The 17,516-nt window shown below is 39.9% G+C and overlaps 1 long non-coding RNA gene across 1 annotated transcript; it reads left to right on the top strand.

Annotated features, from left to right (window-relative positions):
- Positions 1–8,256: 8,256 nt before the first annotated feature.
- LOC122926500 lies at positions 8,257–16,240 on the top strand. Its single transcript, XR_006387679.1, has 4 exons — positions 8,257–8,395; positions 11,591–11,676; positions 14,206–14,338; positions 15,787–16,240. It is a non-coding gene; the product is annotated as an uncharacterized LOC122926500 (long non-coding RNA).
- Positions 16,241–17,516: the final 1,276 nt, after the last annotated feature.

Genomic DNA, 17,516 nt, shown 5'->3' with positions numbered 1-17,516 from the left:
AACCACGGAAGCTCGCACTTCCGGGCTTCCTACCGATGCCCCCTGCATTCTTATTTTGAACAATATGCAGTCCAAAACTAATTTTACAAATCCCTGATAGTACAAAAGGAAAAATTAAGAAAAATAATTTATAGGTTCATATATGAGCTTCAAAATCATCACAAAAACTTAAAAGAAAGAGTTAAAAAATATATAAAAAATGAGAAAAACATAAAAGTTTAAATCACTCCCACTTTCCCTATAATAAAAAAATATAGGTAAATAACAATAAATATAAACATCATTGGTATTACTGCAACTGAAAACGCCTGTACTATTAAAATATATTTTAAAAAGTTCCAATACGGCGAATGGCGTAATGGAAAAAAGTGTCAAAATGTCCGATTTGTCATTAAAATGTGATCAAAAAGTCAAACACACTCCAAAATGTTATCAATAAAAAGAATTGTCCCGCAAAAAATGAGCCCCTATATAGCTCAGTAGACCTAAATATAAAAAAGTTAGGGGGGGTCAGAATATGGTAATGTAAAAATAAAAATGTTTTTCAAAATTTATATTTATTTTTACACTATTTAGACATAATAAACCTATACATATGGGGTATCTTTGTAATCGTACTGACCCAGAGAATGAAGGGCATGGGTCAGTTTTGCCACAAAAAAAAAAAAAACACTGTGGGAAAAAAAGAGTAAAACGGTAGAGGATTTTTTTTTTTCTTTCCAATTTTACCCCATTTTACATTTTACGCATGGCATCGGGACCTTGATTCTATGGGTGCCCAGGAGATACAGCCACAGGCCTGATCTCCTATGGAAACCTGTTAGTGTATTACTCTTTGTAATACACTAACAGCCAATGCATTACAATACAGATGTATTGTAATGCATTGCAGAGGGGATCCGACCCCCAAAAGTTACATTCAGAAATAAAGTAATAAAAAGATAAAAGACTGTTTTTTACAAAAAAAAGTTTCAAGTAAAAAAAGAAAAAACACCCCTTTTCCCTTGATTTTATAATAAAAATTTGAAAAAACCCACACATGTTAGGTATCGCCGCGTCCGTAACGACCGGCTCTATAAATATATCACATGATCCACCCCGTCCAATAAACAGCATAAAAAATAAAATAAAAACAGTTTAGCACATGAAAATCCCGCAGGCAGAGTCATCAAAAAGCATAAGAGACTGCTGCATGACTTGGGGCTCAGACTGCTTGGCTGATTTGCAAGGGGGTGAGGTGAAAGACAGATGCCCATGGGCTGCAGGTGCCAACTCTGGTTTCAGCAGGAGACCGGGAGGCACTGTCAGCCATCCAATCTACTACCGCCTCTACTTGTTCTGGCCTCACCATTCGTACACCGGTATTCGGGCTTACAAAATTACGCTGAGCATCCTGTCACCTCCGTGCACCTGAGGAAGGTGTTTCATTTGGGCGTGTAGCTGGCATAGAATCCATCTTGTATAGAGACTGGGTCACGTGATGCACTGGCCAATCACAACCATGCCATTACTAGGCACAGCTTAAAAGCTTGTCTATTGGCTGCCCTGCAGCCTTTGAAAAGCTTTATTAAATGCCCGAACACCGAACTCAAACTTTTCCAGCAAAGTTTGGGTTCGGGTACGGACTCGCTCAACACTATTTATAATCATATATTGTGCTTGTGAATAAAGCAGTAATGTGTATATTAGCTTTGTGGGCAGATGTCAATGTGTTAATGCTATTGTACATAGATATCTGTAAAGCATAAACCAAGGCAACTAGACGTACTGTAGATTTCTTGAAAACCTTTCACTCGTTCTTCCAACGAGCTTGGAATCCAGTTGCCTTGATTTATTCTTTACTAGAGATGTCCCGAACTATTCGCCGGCGAACAGTTCCCAGCGAACATAGCTTGTTCGTCGCGACGGGCGAACATATGCGATGTTCGATCCGCCCCCTATTCATCATCATTGTGTAAACTTTGACCCTGTACCTCACAGTCAGCAGACACATTCCAGCCAATCAGCAGCAGACCCTCCCTCCCAGACCCTCCCACCTCCTGGACAGCATCCATTTTTGATTAATTCGCTGCAGTGTCACAAATTTGACAAAGTTGTAATTGCAATGCGATTAATACAGGTTATATTAATCGCATTGCGAATTCAACTTAGAGCTGGGTTCATAATGGTTGTATTGCTAGAATATAACGAAGATTGAGAATATAGTGCTATATTCGTCAATTCTAGCAATACAACCTATTAGGAACTCAGATCTAAGTTGTAATCGCATTGCGATTAATGCATTGTAATCGCATTGCGAATTCAACTTACTACACTTTTCCATGGGAGTTTTGCCATGGATCCCCCTCCGGCATGCCACAGTCCAGGTGTTAGTCCCCTTGAAACAACTTTTCCATCACTATTGTGGCCAGAAAGAGTCCCTGTGGGTTTTAAAATTCGCCTTTCTAGTGAAGTCTATGGCGGTTCGCCCGGTTCGCACGTTCGTGAACATTTGCGGAAATTCACGTTCGCGAACGGAATTTTTTTTTTTCGCGACATCTCTATTCTTTACAGATATACCATGACCTGGATAAATGAGAACCTTCACAGACATATTGTACATAGAGTATATGATATGTAGATGCTAGGACATAGCTCTGTCTGCTGATGTCTAGCCGTGTCGATCACGAGAAGAGGGGGGTGTTACAAAGCAGTGCTCAAATGATGCTCCAACTTGAACACAGATATCTATGCAGCTATTTAGCATACAGAAAAAGAAAGGTATTGTTTTAATCAGCATGATGAGCCCTACCAGGCAGTATGTCTGGTTTAATAGGATTGATACTAGTGACAGAGCCGCTTTAAGATCTAGTGTCCCAGGGGCAAGAAAATTGTACTAGAGAAGAATTAAAGGCCATACATTAATTCCAAGAAGATTTCTGGAGATTCTGATAGTTTGGCTGACGCTAGATGTAGTAGAGTTAAACACTCATGATTTATGAGATGTGTTATCTAAATTAAATGTGTTAAGCAAACAACTTCAATTGCTTTTCAATGGCTTTTGTCTCAAGATAACCCGATGAGTTAAGAGCTTGAGTGCTAACCCTGCTACATCTGTATAAAAAAGGGTAAATTTGTGATAGGACAGGCAAGTCACTACTTTATGAGCATCCTAAGGTGCCAATTATTCCAAAGATTCATAAGAACAGTAAGAAACCACCTGGACACCTGATTGTCTCCTGTATCGGGTTCTCTGTTGCAACCTCTTGCTATTTATGTAAATTTCTTTCTGCAGAAGATTGTGGTCTGGCCTGAGGGACACTAATGATTTTTTTTAAATAGGATTGAAACTATGGATTGCAGTGATATCACATTTATGTGTACTCTAGATGTTCAGAGCCTATTGCTTTTCAGCTATAATCAATGATTTGCAACAATGTGTCTCAGATCCCCCACCACGTTACTCCCATGATCTGTCTGATTGACAAGATATAAAAGCAGCTCCTACTTTTTGGGTCTGGCCCAGGCATCTGTTAAATGGTTAGCCATTCATTAAATATAAGGCTGAAGAACTATACAGGGGGATGCGAAAGTTTGGGCAACCTTGTTAATCATCATGATTTTCCTGTATAAATCGTTGGTTGTTACGATAAAAAATGTATAAATATATCATATAGGAGAGACACACAGTGATATTTGAGAAGTGAAATGAAGTTTATTGGATTTACAGAAAGTGTGCTATAATTGTTTAACCCCTTAAGGACATAGGAGTACCGGTACGCCCTATTTCCCGAGTCCTTAAGGACCAAGGACGTACCGGTACGTCCCAACTTTAAAATCGGCATTCCGGCGCCCCAGGGGTTAATTTGAACAGGATGCCGGCTGAAATCATTCTGGCATCCTGTTAAAACGCCAGGGGGGGTCACCCCCCCCCCCCCGTGTCGGCGATCGCAGCAAACCGCAGGTCAATTCAGACCTGCGGTTTGCTGCGCTTTTTGCAGTTTCTGATCCCCGCGGTCAGTGATCTGTTCAGTGTAAGTAAAATACAGTACAGAAACCTATATAGGTTCTGTACTGTATTTTACAGACATCAGACCCACTGGATCTTCAAGAACCAAGTGGGTCTGGGTCAATTTTTTTTAAAATAAGTGAAAAAAGTTAAGATAAAAAAAAACATTTATCACTGAATAAAAATTAAAAAAATAAAATACACTACACATATTAGCTATTGCCGCGTCCGTAACGACCTGACCTATAAAACGGTCATGTTACTTTCCCCGCACAGTGAACGCCATAAAAATAAAAAAATAAAAACTATGAGAAAATTGAAATTTTGCCCACCTTACTTCCCAAAAAAGGTAATAAAAGTGATCAAAAAAGTCGCATGTACGCCAAAATAGTACCAATCAAACCGTCATCTCATCCCGCAAAAAATGAGACCCTACTCAAGATAATCGCCCAAAAACTGAAAAAACTATGGCTCTTAGACTATGGAAACACTAAAACATGATTTTTTTTTTTGTTTCAAAAATAAAATCATTGTGTAAAACATACATAAATAAAAATAAAGTATACATATTAGGTATCGCCGCAGTCCGTATTGACCGGCTCTATAAAAATATCACATGACCTAACCCCTCAGATGACCACCGTAAAAAAAAAAAAAAACTGTGTAAAAAAAGCAATTTTTTGCCATCTTACGTCACAAAAAGTGTAATAGCAAGCGATCAAAAAGTCATATGCACCCCAAAATAGTGCAAATCAAACTGTCATCTCATCCCGCAAAAAATTAGACCCTACTCAAGATAATCGCCCAAAAACTGAAAAAACTATGGCTCTTAGACTATGGAGACACTAAACAATTTTTTTTAGTTATTGTATAAAACTTACATAAATAAAAAAAATTGTATACATATTAGGTATCGCCGCGTCCGTGACAACCTGCTCTATAAAATTACCATGTGATCTAACCTGTCAGATGAATGTTGTAAATAACAAAAAAAAAAACGTGCCAAAAAATCTATTTCTTGTTACCTTGCCGCAGAAAAAGTGTAATATAGAGCAACCAAAAATCATATGTACCCTAAACTAGTACCAACAATACTGCCACCCTATTCCGTACTTTCTAAAATGGGGTCACTTTTTTGGAGTTTCTACTCTAGGGGTGCATCGGGGGGCTTCAAATGGGACATGGTGTCAAAAAACCAGTCCAGCAAAATCTGCCTTCCAAAAACTGTATGGCATTCCTTTCCTTCTGTGCCCTGCCGTGTGCCCGTACAGCAGTTTACGACCACATATGGGGTGTTTCTGTAAACTACAGAATCAGGGCCATAAATAATGAGTTTTGTTTGGCTGTTAACCCTTGCTTTGTAACTGGAGAAAAAAATATTAAAATGGAAAATCTGCCAAAAAAGTGAAATTGTTAAATTGTATCTCTATTTTCCATTAAATCTTGTGCAACACCTAAAGGGTTAACAAAGTTTGTAAAATCAGTTTTGAATACCTTGAGGGGTGTAGTTTCTTAGATGGGGTCACTTATATGGAGTTTCTACTCTAGGGGTGCATCAGGGGGGCTTCAAATGGCACATGGTGTAAATAAACCAGTCCAGCAAAACCTGCCTTCCAAAAACCATACGGCGCACCTTTCACTCTACGTTCCGCTGTGTGGCCGTACAGTAGTTTACGGCCACATATGGGATGTTTCTGTAAACAGCAGAGTCAGGGCAATAAAGATATAGTCTTGTTTGGCTGTTAACCCTTGCTTTGTTAGTCGAAAAAATGGGTTAAATTGGAAAATTAGGCAAAAAAATGAAATTCTCAAATTTCATCCCCATTTGCCAATAACTCTTGTGCAACACCTAAAGGGTTAACGAAGTTTGTAAAATCAGTTTTGAATACCTTGAGGGGTGTAGTTTATAGAATGGGGTCATTTTTGGGCGGTTTCTATTATGTAAGCCTCGCAAAGTGACTTCAGAGCTGTAGTGATCCCTAAAAATTGGGTTTTTGTAAATTTCAGAAAAATTTCAAGATTTGCTTCTAAACTTCTAAGCCTTGTAACATCCCCAAAAAATAAAATATCATTCCCAAAATAATTCAAACATGAAGTAGACATATGGGGAATGTTAGGTCATCACAATTTTTGGGGGTATTACTATGTATTACAGAAGTAGAGAAACTGAAACTTTGAAATTTGCTAATTTTTCTAACTTTTTGGTAAATTAGGTATTTTATTATGCCAAAAAATTAATTTTTTTGACTTTATTTTACCAGTGTCATGAAGTACAATATGTGATGAAAAAACAATCTCAGAATGGCCTGGATAAGTCAAAGTGTTTTAAAGTTATCAGCACTTAAAGTGACACTGGTCAGATTTGCAAAAAAATGGCCTGGTCCTTAAGGTGAAAATGAGCCTGGTCCTTAAGGGGTTAAACAAAATTAGGCAGATGCATAAATTTGGGCCCTGTTGTCATTTTATTGATTCCAAAACCTTTAGAACTAATTATTGGAACTCAAATTGGCTTGGTAAGCTCAGTGACCCCTGACCTACATACACAGGTGAATCCAATTATGAGAAAGAGTATTTAAGGGGGTCAATTGTAAGTTTCCCTCCTCTTTTCATTTTCTCTGAAGAGTAGCAACATGGGGGTCTCAAAACAACTCTCAAATGACCTGAAGACAAAGATTGTTCACCATCATGGTTTAGGGGAAGGATACAGAAAGCTGTCTCAGAGATTTCAGCTGTCGGCTTCCACAGTTAGGAACATATTGAGGAAATGGAAGACCACAGGCTCAGTTCAAGTTAAGGCTCGAAGTGGCAGACCAAGAAAAATCTTGGATAGACAGAAGCGACAAATGGTGAGAACAGTCAGAGTCAACCCACAGACCAGCACCAAAGACCTACATCATCATCTTGCTGCAGATGGAGTCACTGTGCATCGGTCAACCATTCGGCGCACTTTACACAAGGAGATGCTGTATGCGAGGGTGATGCAGAGGAAGCCTTTTCGCCGCCCACAGCATAAAAAGTGCCGCTTGAGGTGGGCTAAAGCCCATTTGGACACGCCAGCTTCATTTTGGAATAAGGTTCTGTGGACTGATGAAACTAAATTTTGGTATTTGGCCACAACAAGGGGTGTTATGCATCGAGGAAAAAGAACACAGCATTCCAAGAAAAACACCTGCTACCTACAGTAAAATATGGTGGTGGTTCCATCATGCTGTGGGGCTGTGTGGCCAGGGCAGGGACTGGGAATCTTGTCAAAGTTGAGGGACGCATGGATTCCACTCAGTATCAGCAGATTCTGGAGACCAATGTCCAGGAATCAGTGACAAAGCTGAAGCTGCGCAGGGGCTGGATCTTTCAACAAGACAACGACCCTAAACACTGCTTAAAATCCACTAAGACATGTATGCAGAGGAACAAGTACAACGTTCTGGAATGGCCATCTCAGTTCCCAGACTAGAAGATAATTTAAAATCTGTGGTGTGACTTAAAGAGAGCTGTCCATGCTCGGAAGCCATCAAACCTGAATGAACTAAAGATGTTTTGTAAAGAGGAATGGTCCAAAATATCTTCAACCAGAATCCAGACTCTCATTGGAACCTACAGGAAGCGTTTAGAGGCTGTAATTTCTTCAAAAGGAGGATCTACTAAATATTGATTTCATTTTTTTTTGTGGCGCCCAAATTTATGCACCTGCCTAATTTTGTTTAAACAATTATAGCACACTTTCTGTAAATCCAATAAACTTCATTTCACTTCTCAAATATCACTGTGTGTGTCTCCTATATGATATATTTAACTGACATTTTTTATCGTAACAAATGATTTATACAGGAAAATCATGACTATTAACAAGGTTGCCCAAACTTTCGCATCCCACTGTATGATTGAGCAAAATTTCTCCTGGAAATAATAGCTGATCATTGTGAATTCAGTCCAGGAGCTGGTCCTACAGCAATAAGCCGATCACTAAAGTGACTGTGTTTTTGAGTAGTGTTTTTTTTTATTATTTGCTTGGGGGGGGGGGGGGGCAGACAAGTGTGACGTAGGCAGCTTCTTATGAAAAGTAAATTATTAATGGGTATGTCTACAGGCATGATTTTAAAGAATTACACAATGTTTAATTTATTTAATCTAGTCATTGTTCAATATTTAAAGAGTGATTCTGGTTGATTTACAAGGATAAACAAAACATATACTGCATGTACAGTGCGAACCACTCAAAGGATATTAACTGTAATATGAACTATCTGAGAGAAAGGAGCAGTGAGCAGGCAGAACTCACCCCAACCACGCCTCGTAAACACCCATTTCCTGGAAAATCCTTGTATTTAAGACGGCTCTCAGTCTTGATCTCCAGCAGACACTGAAGCTGTAAGCACACGACATACTCCAGCCCTAACTAAAATACAGGTATTATTAACCTAATTCCATATATCACTATATAATCCTTTGTTGCTTTGTTTTTTATGTTTTTGCTTGTCTGTTCAGTTTTGCATTAGAATAGTTTTTATAATTACATTTAATAAAGTTTTAATTATGTTTTAAGAGTTAAAAGTTCATACTGTGAGCCCTTTTAGTATTTGGGACATTATTTTATATTTCTGAGACTTTTGAAACATATTTGAGAATTATTTTTAACTTAGTTAGACTTGATATGTATATATTCTTGTACACTATATAGACAAATGTATTGGACACCTGCACATTACACCTATAGTATATAAACTTTTAAGACATCCCATTCTAACTCTATAGGCATTAATATAGAGTTCCCCCCATCCCCCCATGAAGCTAAAATAGCTTTCACTCTTCCGGGAAGGCTTTCTACAAGATTGTGGAGTGTGTTGAAGTGTGTGTTCTTCAGTAGGGTTGAGGTCAGAGCTTTGTGCAGGAAACTCAAGTTCCTCCACACCAAACTCACCCAACCATGCTTTTAGGGACCTTGCTTTATGCAGTGGGGCAAAGTCATGCTAAAAGAGAAAGGGACTTCCCAAAATTGTTCCCACAAAGTTTTAAGTATACAATTGTCCAAAATGTTTTGGCATGCTGAAGTATAAGGCTTTCCCTTCACTGGAACTAAAGGTCCTCAAAAACAAACCCATAGCATTATCCCTCCTCCACCAAAATGTCCATTTAGCACAATGTAGTCAGGCAGGTGGCGTTCTCCTGACATTCATCCAAACTCAGATTAATTCATCAGACTACTGCAATAATACCACTCACAGGTGAGTGTGGGATCTAGGAGGGAAGACATTTTCCCAAACTGACTTTTTACAACAGTGCCATCCTATTACAGTACCATCCTCAAATTCAGTGAGCTCTTTAGAATGACCCATTCTTTCACAAATGTATGTAAAGGCTGACTGAATGGCGAGGGGCTGTACATCTGTGGCAATGAAATGCTGGATTTTATACACCTGTGGCAATGAAACACCTGCATTTAATGATTGAGAGATGTCCCAATACTTTTGTTGATATAGTGTATATTTTTCTTGGATATTTTTGCTAAACATGGAGCATAAAAAATTATAGCATTTTGAAATATGTATATTTCTGAATTTGTTTTTAGCTTTTGGTCCAAAAATCTTACACTGCTCAGACCTATAATGACGGACGTGCAGATTAACAGCTCATTTGATGTGCAATTCCAACTAAAATCTCGGGCCCCAGTATAAGGGCATATTCACATGTTGCAGATCTGTGGCAGGAATTTCTGTGATCTGTTTATCATGGTTTAAATAGGGTTTATTAAAATCCATGCACATGCTGCAGAAACAACCCCATTCAGAGGTATGGAATTGATTTATCAGAAACAGGAATGTATGCAACAAATCTGCCACAGAGGCAAGAATCCGTTATAGAGTACATAGTAAAAAAATAAATAAAAAACACAAAATAATTAAATGTTCAGTTTCAATTAACCTTTCATTTTCAGTAAATCAAAAAGCTTTGCGTTTTGTCCAAATATTTTTCGTATATTTATTTTAAAAAAAGGAAATGCAAAAAAAAAGTGGCGGGGGGGGGGGGGGTCTAGGGTCTGAAAGCTGAAACAAAAAAGTTTAGATAAAAGTGCTTTTTTTTCCTAACTAACTTTTCCCTTCTATCCCTGCCTAATGGTGCCTCTCCCTCACTGACCCTAACCTACCTGGAGGGCGATGGGTGCAGGAGGGTGATGGATGACGTTTAGGGGGGACTCAGGAGCTGGTGCTGGACGATGCTGCCGGGTGCTCGTGCAGAACAGGAAGAGGAGGGGAGAGAGGAGCGCAGGAAGTTTGAATCTCGCACCTCTCTCCCCTGCACCAATCAGCACCCTGGACAGCAGCATTCAGCACCAGGGCCAGCACCGCCTCTTCAAATCCTCGGACTGTGATTGGTGGTCTATAATCACGCCACCGACCACAGTCTTTTTCCGGTTCATCGGGTCACCGGAGACCTGAATGGACCGGAAACGCAGCAAACCGCAGGTCTAAATTAACCTGAGGTTTTCTGCAATCACCGATATAGGGGGGGTCAAATGACCCCCCCGGCGTTGTTACAGGATGCCGGCTGAATGATTTCAGCCGTCATCCTGTTCCGATTAAACCCCGTGGCGCCGGAATCGCAATTTAAAGCCATGACGTACCAGTACGTCATGTGTCCTTAAGGGGTTAAAGGGTTTCTGTCATAAAAAAAATCGTTATGTAGCTGGCTGACATTAGCGATGTGGTACTTTCACACATTAGCGGCAGGGGAGTCCGGCAAGCTGTTCTGGCGGGTGAACAGCCTGTCGGATACATCCTGCTGCTAGTTCACGTGTGCACCGGACTGCCGTGCAGTACTTTTAGTCTGGCTGCCTCTTGCCATGCGCTGCCGGAACTCCGCCCCACCCCCATTATAGTCAATGGTGACGGAGCGGCAGTTCGTGGGTGAACTAGTGCTAGGACGGATCCGACAGGCTGTTCACCCGCCGGAACAGCCTGTTGGACTAAGGAACAAACCTAGCCTAAATTATAATTGTATTGATCCCACTACTTAGTCAATGAATCATGCTATTTAGACATCTATCTCCCCCCCCCCCCCATAAACATATTATCTCGATCACTTCAAGATGACCCCAGTGAAACTGCCTGCTTAACTGAACTGGAGAGAAGCCAACTGAAAGCAGATACCAAAAATGTATATATCTACTTTGGCCATTTTATGAGGATCCTAGTTTTAAGACAGTTCACAGAGTGCACATTTTGGACAACTTGTCACCTGCAATATGTGGATAAGCTGAAGATCTTCATGAATGGTGATGAAGGTCCTAACAGTTGCCATTGAGGACCTGATTTTGCAGCCTAAACTAAATATTGGAGGAGAACCATTGCTATGTCTGAGAGAGCTACAAATCTATTGACATGATCAACATTGGTTTCTGTTCTTAGTAGAGTTAGGAAGCAGAATGTAGACTGTTCAGCCTCTGTGGCACTATAGATGAGGATGGAGTATGTATACAAATTTGTGAACACAAGTTGTGTCAGAACAAATGTCTCAGTCTGTCATTTTTTGAAGTGTAATTAACCTATGCCAGCATTTGGATTTCTTATGGATTTCTTATGACCAATTTTTTTTTGTCTTTTGCAGTTGTGAGACATACAGTACTTTTTGGTCCCAGAATATTATAATAATGGGTAGAGATAAAATGAAGTCCACAGCTAGAGTCCACAATTGTAAGTAAAATAAGTTCGTCAGACTTTTCAGTTAGCAGTTCCAAAACAGTCATAACATAAAATCTTGCATACATTTTTAACATCTTAAAGGGAACCTGTCACCAGGATTTTGCGTATAGAGCTGAGGACATGGGCTGCTAGATGGCCGCTAGCACATCTGCAATACCCAGTCCCCATAGCTCTGTGTGCTTTTATTGTGTAAAAAAAAATCGATTTGATAGATATGCAAATTAACCTGAGATGAGTCCTGTCCCTAACTCATCTCACTCATCTACAGGACTCATCTCAGGTTAATTTGCATATGTATCAAATCAGTTTTTTTTACACAATAAAAGCACACAGAGCTATGGGGACTGGGTATTGCGGATGTGCTAGCGGCCATCTAGCAACCCATGTCCTCAGCTCTATACACAAAATCACGGTGATCGGTTCCCTTTAAAGTGGTTCTCCAATTTGGACTTGTTAGAAAGGTTCCTTGACAATAAGCTGTTTACAAAGTGTCTTCCTGTTGGGGCCCCCTGTGATCTGCTATGATCAGCTGTTATCTATGGGGAAAACTGGCACACATATCTGTTTTGGCACATTTAGATGCGCCAAGTGAGGAGGCAATTATTGGTCAGGAACCGTTAATTCTTAACTACTGCCTACTCGTAAATGATGGTGAAGAGCAGTATTAGAATGCAGTGATCACTTCCACTGTATGGCGAGGAGCCATGGTATTACGCAGTGTGCAGTGACCAGGAACGGGTAAGCTGACACCACTTATGCAGTGGGTCAGGATATGGGTGGTTAATAGTCCATAGTTTGTGACTGCCAATTGCAGCGTGCGCACGGTACTATCACAGGGCCCTTCCAAGGTGTTATAACGCACGTCCCAGGTTAGGAATGCCAGAGTGGTGTAATGGCCTATAATGTCTCTATAGGTTGTGATAATTGTGTCAACGGTATCTCCTACCTGGGTACGGCTGGACTCCTGGCTCACTTGCAATAAATTTGAGTGTAGTGATAGTAGGAGTAATAGAGGAACTTTGCAGCAGAAGTTGATGTCCAGACCTTTAGGAGAAGTTCAAACTTTTCTTTACTGAAGATAACTTGAATCCAAACAGAATACAGCTTTGATCTCTGGTCCCAGCAGGTTTTCAGCAATGGTTGGCAGGAATAAATCTTCTGCACTATAAATCTGGAGCTTGCAGGATAAGACGTCTGCTTAGTAGCTCTGTAACTGTGGCAGGAATTTATCTTCTGCGCTTCTCTCTATCTTCTGCTTTGTGGGGACAGACTAGCTGAGGAGGATATGGCTTCTCCTAGGTCTCTGGACTTACTCTCAGATAGGCTCTCAGGGAATGCTTTTGTCCTGGAACTCTGGAGGTTGTCTGTTTTCTGCTCATCCAGCTGAGGCTCAGTCTGGTGATTTGATCAATGTCTAAGCCGAGACAAGATCCTGGCTTTCTTCCCTATGCAGGGGGACTCCTGAAGGCTATCACACAGCCTTCCCCAGCAGGGGTGGCTGGCACACTGCCCTAACTTCCTTCTCCTCCCATACTGCAGGATGTGGGAACAGTCCACACCTCCACAGAGGGGGAGCTAAGTTCGAATAATCCATTCCAGCCTAGATACACTAAACTGTAACTAGTTCCTTACCAATGCATTGCTGCCACCTGCTGGTCAACCTGAAAAATTACAAGGAAAATTTACATTTATTTATAACAAAGTTTTACATGCACATTTGTGAAGACATAATGTGAATTACATCAGATGACAATGTTATGGCTCTTAACAGATAGTAGCAGGGTAGAAGCGTGTAGTAACACAACTCTGGGGTGTTACAAGTGTCCATTCAAATCAATATGTTATTCACACAATGCCGGACAGGAAAGGTCCTTCTGAGTAAAAAATATCTTTGTGACTGTTCTTCACTCTGACCAAGAGATAAACAGAGGGCACTTTGATATTAACTGAACATTCCCTAATTTGGTGTTGCTATTTCGTTTAAAACTAAGCCACCTTTCACACTGGCGTTTCTAGGGTCCGCTTGTGAGATCTGTTTCAGGGCTCTCACAAGCGGCCCAAAACAGATCAGTTCAGCCCCAATGCATCTTTGTTCCGCTTTTGAGGCGGACACCAAAATGCACCTTGCAGCGGTTTGGTGTCCGCCTGACGATGCAGAGTCAAACGGATCCGTCCTGACTTACAATGTAAGTCAATATGGACGGATCCGTTTTCACTGACACAATATGGTGCAATGAAAACAAATCGTTTGACTTAGACTTTTTCTAATGAATAATGCAAACAGATCCGTTCTGAACGGATACAAGTGTTTGCTTTATCGGTGCAGATCCGTCTGTGCAGATACAAGACGAATCCGCACCGGACGCAGGTGTAAAAGTTTTTTAAACTGGACAACCTTTAGGTTTATTTTTAACCCCCAAAAAACACTATAATGTAAAGATCAATGTATCTACGAATAAATAATGAAGGCAATGCACACTGATGACCCTTGTATCAACTTATATTCTTTTATCATTTTAGTTGCTTATCAATTATGGTTCAGCCTAAGACGTAAACAAAAAGAAAATGAAACTACAGATGGAAATGATGGAAAAGCACCCACAGCAAAGAAAACCCCTCCCCAAGTGCACATGAATTTGAAAAATGACAAGAGGTAGGTGAGCTTAAAAAAACACTATGCCTTTAAAATGCTTTGCACAACCAAATAAACAATGTGTCAAAAAGTACTATGCTTTTATTTACGTTTATGTCCATTATTCAGTTTTTTAAGGTCCACAATATATCTGGATAAAGGTACTGGCTGCAGGTAGCATTAGGGGAAGTTTTCTGCATATGGATTGATGCAACTAGCATGGAACACAATGGGAGTGAAAGTCTGTACACGGTGAGCTCCCCCTAGTGGTAGCCACTGTAACAGTGACACAGGAAGCAGGGAAAGCAATCAAGTGCTGAACATTCTTATAAGGAGCACTATAGTTTATTGAATTGAACTGACTAAATCTAGCATGTTCTTGTAGGGTAGGAGGGCAGGTTGATGATGGAAAGAGGTTCTCAAATGTGGTAGAGATGTAAAAGAAGGAGAGGGGGCCTCTGAGTGACAGAGGAAGTTGGTTGACACTGAAAGCTGTAAGCTACTTCTTGCTCCAAAAAGTTATCTGGGATATAAAGTTCAAGGCCGTCTTAACACATTTGTGGGCCCAGTGCAGAAGTTTTAATAGTGGCCTCCCCACCTTTCTGAACATTTTCACATCCTTTACAGTAGTGATGCTCCCTTAGTCCCCCCACATAGTAGTTATGTCACCTTACTGCCCCCTCATGTTTGTTATGCCCCCTTAGTTTCTCCTCACATTAGCTATGTTCCAAAATGCCACCATCAGAGTAAGAATTACATAGTTACATAGTTACATAGTTAGTACGGTTGAAAATAGACATAAGTTCATCAAGTTCAACCAAGGCATATGTGGGTACGAGAATCCCAGAAGGAAGTGAGACTCTGATTTTTACACATTTTCATAAGCATGACCCTTTAGTGCTCCTGACACAATAGTACTGCCCCCTTTACAATAATTTGGACCCCTCAGTGCTCCTCTTATAATGGCGTTGCCCCCTTAGTGCCCCCTTACAATAATAAAGAGCCTGTAGTTTTAATAAAATAAAATTGTAATCACCTAGCCTCCTTCCCCTGATGAATGGAACTCATTATCCCCCAGCGTGTGCGCTCTCCTGCTCAGCAGGCGTGATGACGTCACTGTATCACACCTGCTGGGGAGAACACAGGCCTATGAATCGTAGAGCAGGCAACTGAGGGCTCCCTGCTTCACCAATCTATTCCGATGTATACACTGACAATTGAAATCAGGACATACCGCAGCCTTCACGGGACCGTGGGACAGCAGCTGAAATCTAGAACTGTCCCACTGGATGTGGGATGAATGGGGGGCTCTGTACATTTGCACCATTTGACCTATGGTTAAGGCAGCAATGAAACAGTTTAGTAGTAACTCACTGCATAGGTTGCTGATGCTTGCTATATCTGTATTCTATTGACTACGCTACATCACTGAATGAAAACTTATTTGTATATTTTGCCTCTGTTCGCAGTTAGTCAAGTTATACATTCTGATGATCTGAACACTGTACCAACAACAGGAATTCTGTATTTTTATAACTTGGACATTTGCTGGAAGATCATTATGTAACCAGCCCGTGGCGGTAAGGATGGGTATCTTCGCATTAGGGTCTTTGGCAAGTCTACCCCTACGGGCATCATATGTTAAAACTAGTGCATATGGTACAGAATGAGATTCTGACTGGTTACTATGGGCAATTTTTCATAGATGAAATGATTTTATCTGTATATCTGTAATGATATTTCATTCTTGTATATATGCTGACTTTTTTTTAGAAATCAAAAAATTGACAACTACAATTAGGATGATAAATGTATAGGCTGACATGTTTACTTTGACTTGATATTTTTACACTTTCTATTCTGTACTGTAAAGGACTTTTGTATATTATATTTTAATAAATGCATATACAAAAGTAGGAATCATATTTGGTTTCTTGATTTTAGTTTTTCAGACCATAAAACTCAATAGGGCACATTTACAAAAAGTTGTCACCAAACATTTTATCTGCCAGTTAAAAACAGATAGTGACAGTGAAAAATCATGAGGGAGGATGAAGAAGAGTGCTCACATGATTCTGAGAGGAAGTGGGGGTGGGAGGGCTTGTTCCGATTGGCTCGTCGAGGCTGTCTGTCAGCCTGGGAGCCAATCAGTGCTGTAGCAGGCAGCGAGGTGCCCTTGCAGAACGAGCAGAACGTCATTCTCTGTTTGGCTGTGAATAAGGGTGGATGAGCATTGTCTGACAGAAAAACGAGCTGAGGGACGGCTTCTATTCTACTGCCAGGAAAAAAAGAAGGGAAACGCTGAAATTAAATAATACACAAAACTGTACAACACGTGTTTTACCATCAAGACAAAAGATGTAGCATTTGAAATCTCAATGGCAGCACCTGAAATACTAGTCCAAACTCTGTCAGGGCATCTTCACATAGTTCATTTTGGTTTAAGTTTTGAAAACCAGCATATATTTGTCTAACAATACTCAGGGTAGAGGACAAAAAGTGACATATTAGGCATAAATCCATCTTCACACAGTTAAAATGTAATTTATTTTTGGTTGAAGTTATTAAAGCCAGCATATATGTCACTTACAATACGCAGTGTAGCGGAAAAAAAGATCTGTGATTGACATTGTGACTTATTAGGCCTAAATCCGTGTTTATTCATCTTCACACAGTTACAATTTTATTTATTTTGGTTAGTTATTAAAACCAGCATATATGTGTTTTACAATACACAGGGTAGTGGGCAAAATATCTATGAGTGATAATATGGCATATTTGGCCTAAATCCATGTTTTTTAATCTCTATGAAACTTCAAATTTCATTTTTTTGTCTAGTTATTAAAACCAGCATATACATGTTATACAGTATGCAGTGTTGCGGACAAAATTATCTGCAAGTAATAATGTGATATAATCTGTGTTTTTTCATCTCCATACAACTTCAAATTTAATATATTTTGGGATAAATGTTTGAAAACCAACACAACCATGTCTTACAATACGCAGATAAGGAGACAAAATTATCTGTGAGCGATAACGTGGCATAAAAATCTGTGTTTTTCTATCTCCACACAACTTTAAATGTTATTTATTTTTTGGTTGAAGTTATTAAAACCAGCATATACGTGGCTTACAATATGCAGGGTAGCAGTAAAAAAAAAATCTGAGAGTGATAATGGGATATATTAGACCTACC

The sequence above is a fragment of the Bufo gargarizans genome, chromosome 2 (assembly GCF_014858855.1).
Source record: "Bufo gargarizans isolate SCDJY-AF-19 chromosome 2, ASM1485885v1, whole genome shotgun sequence".
In the NCBI taxonomy this organism is placed as follows: domain Eukaryota; kingdom Metazoa; phylum Chordata; class Amphibia; order Anura; family Bufonidae; genus Bufo; species Bufo gargarizans.
This window is presented reverse-complemented; position numbering and strand designations above follow the sequence as displayed.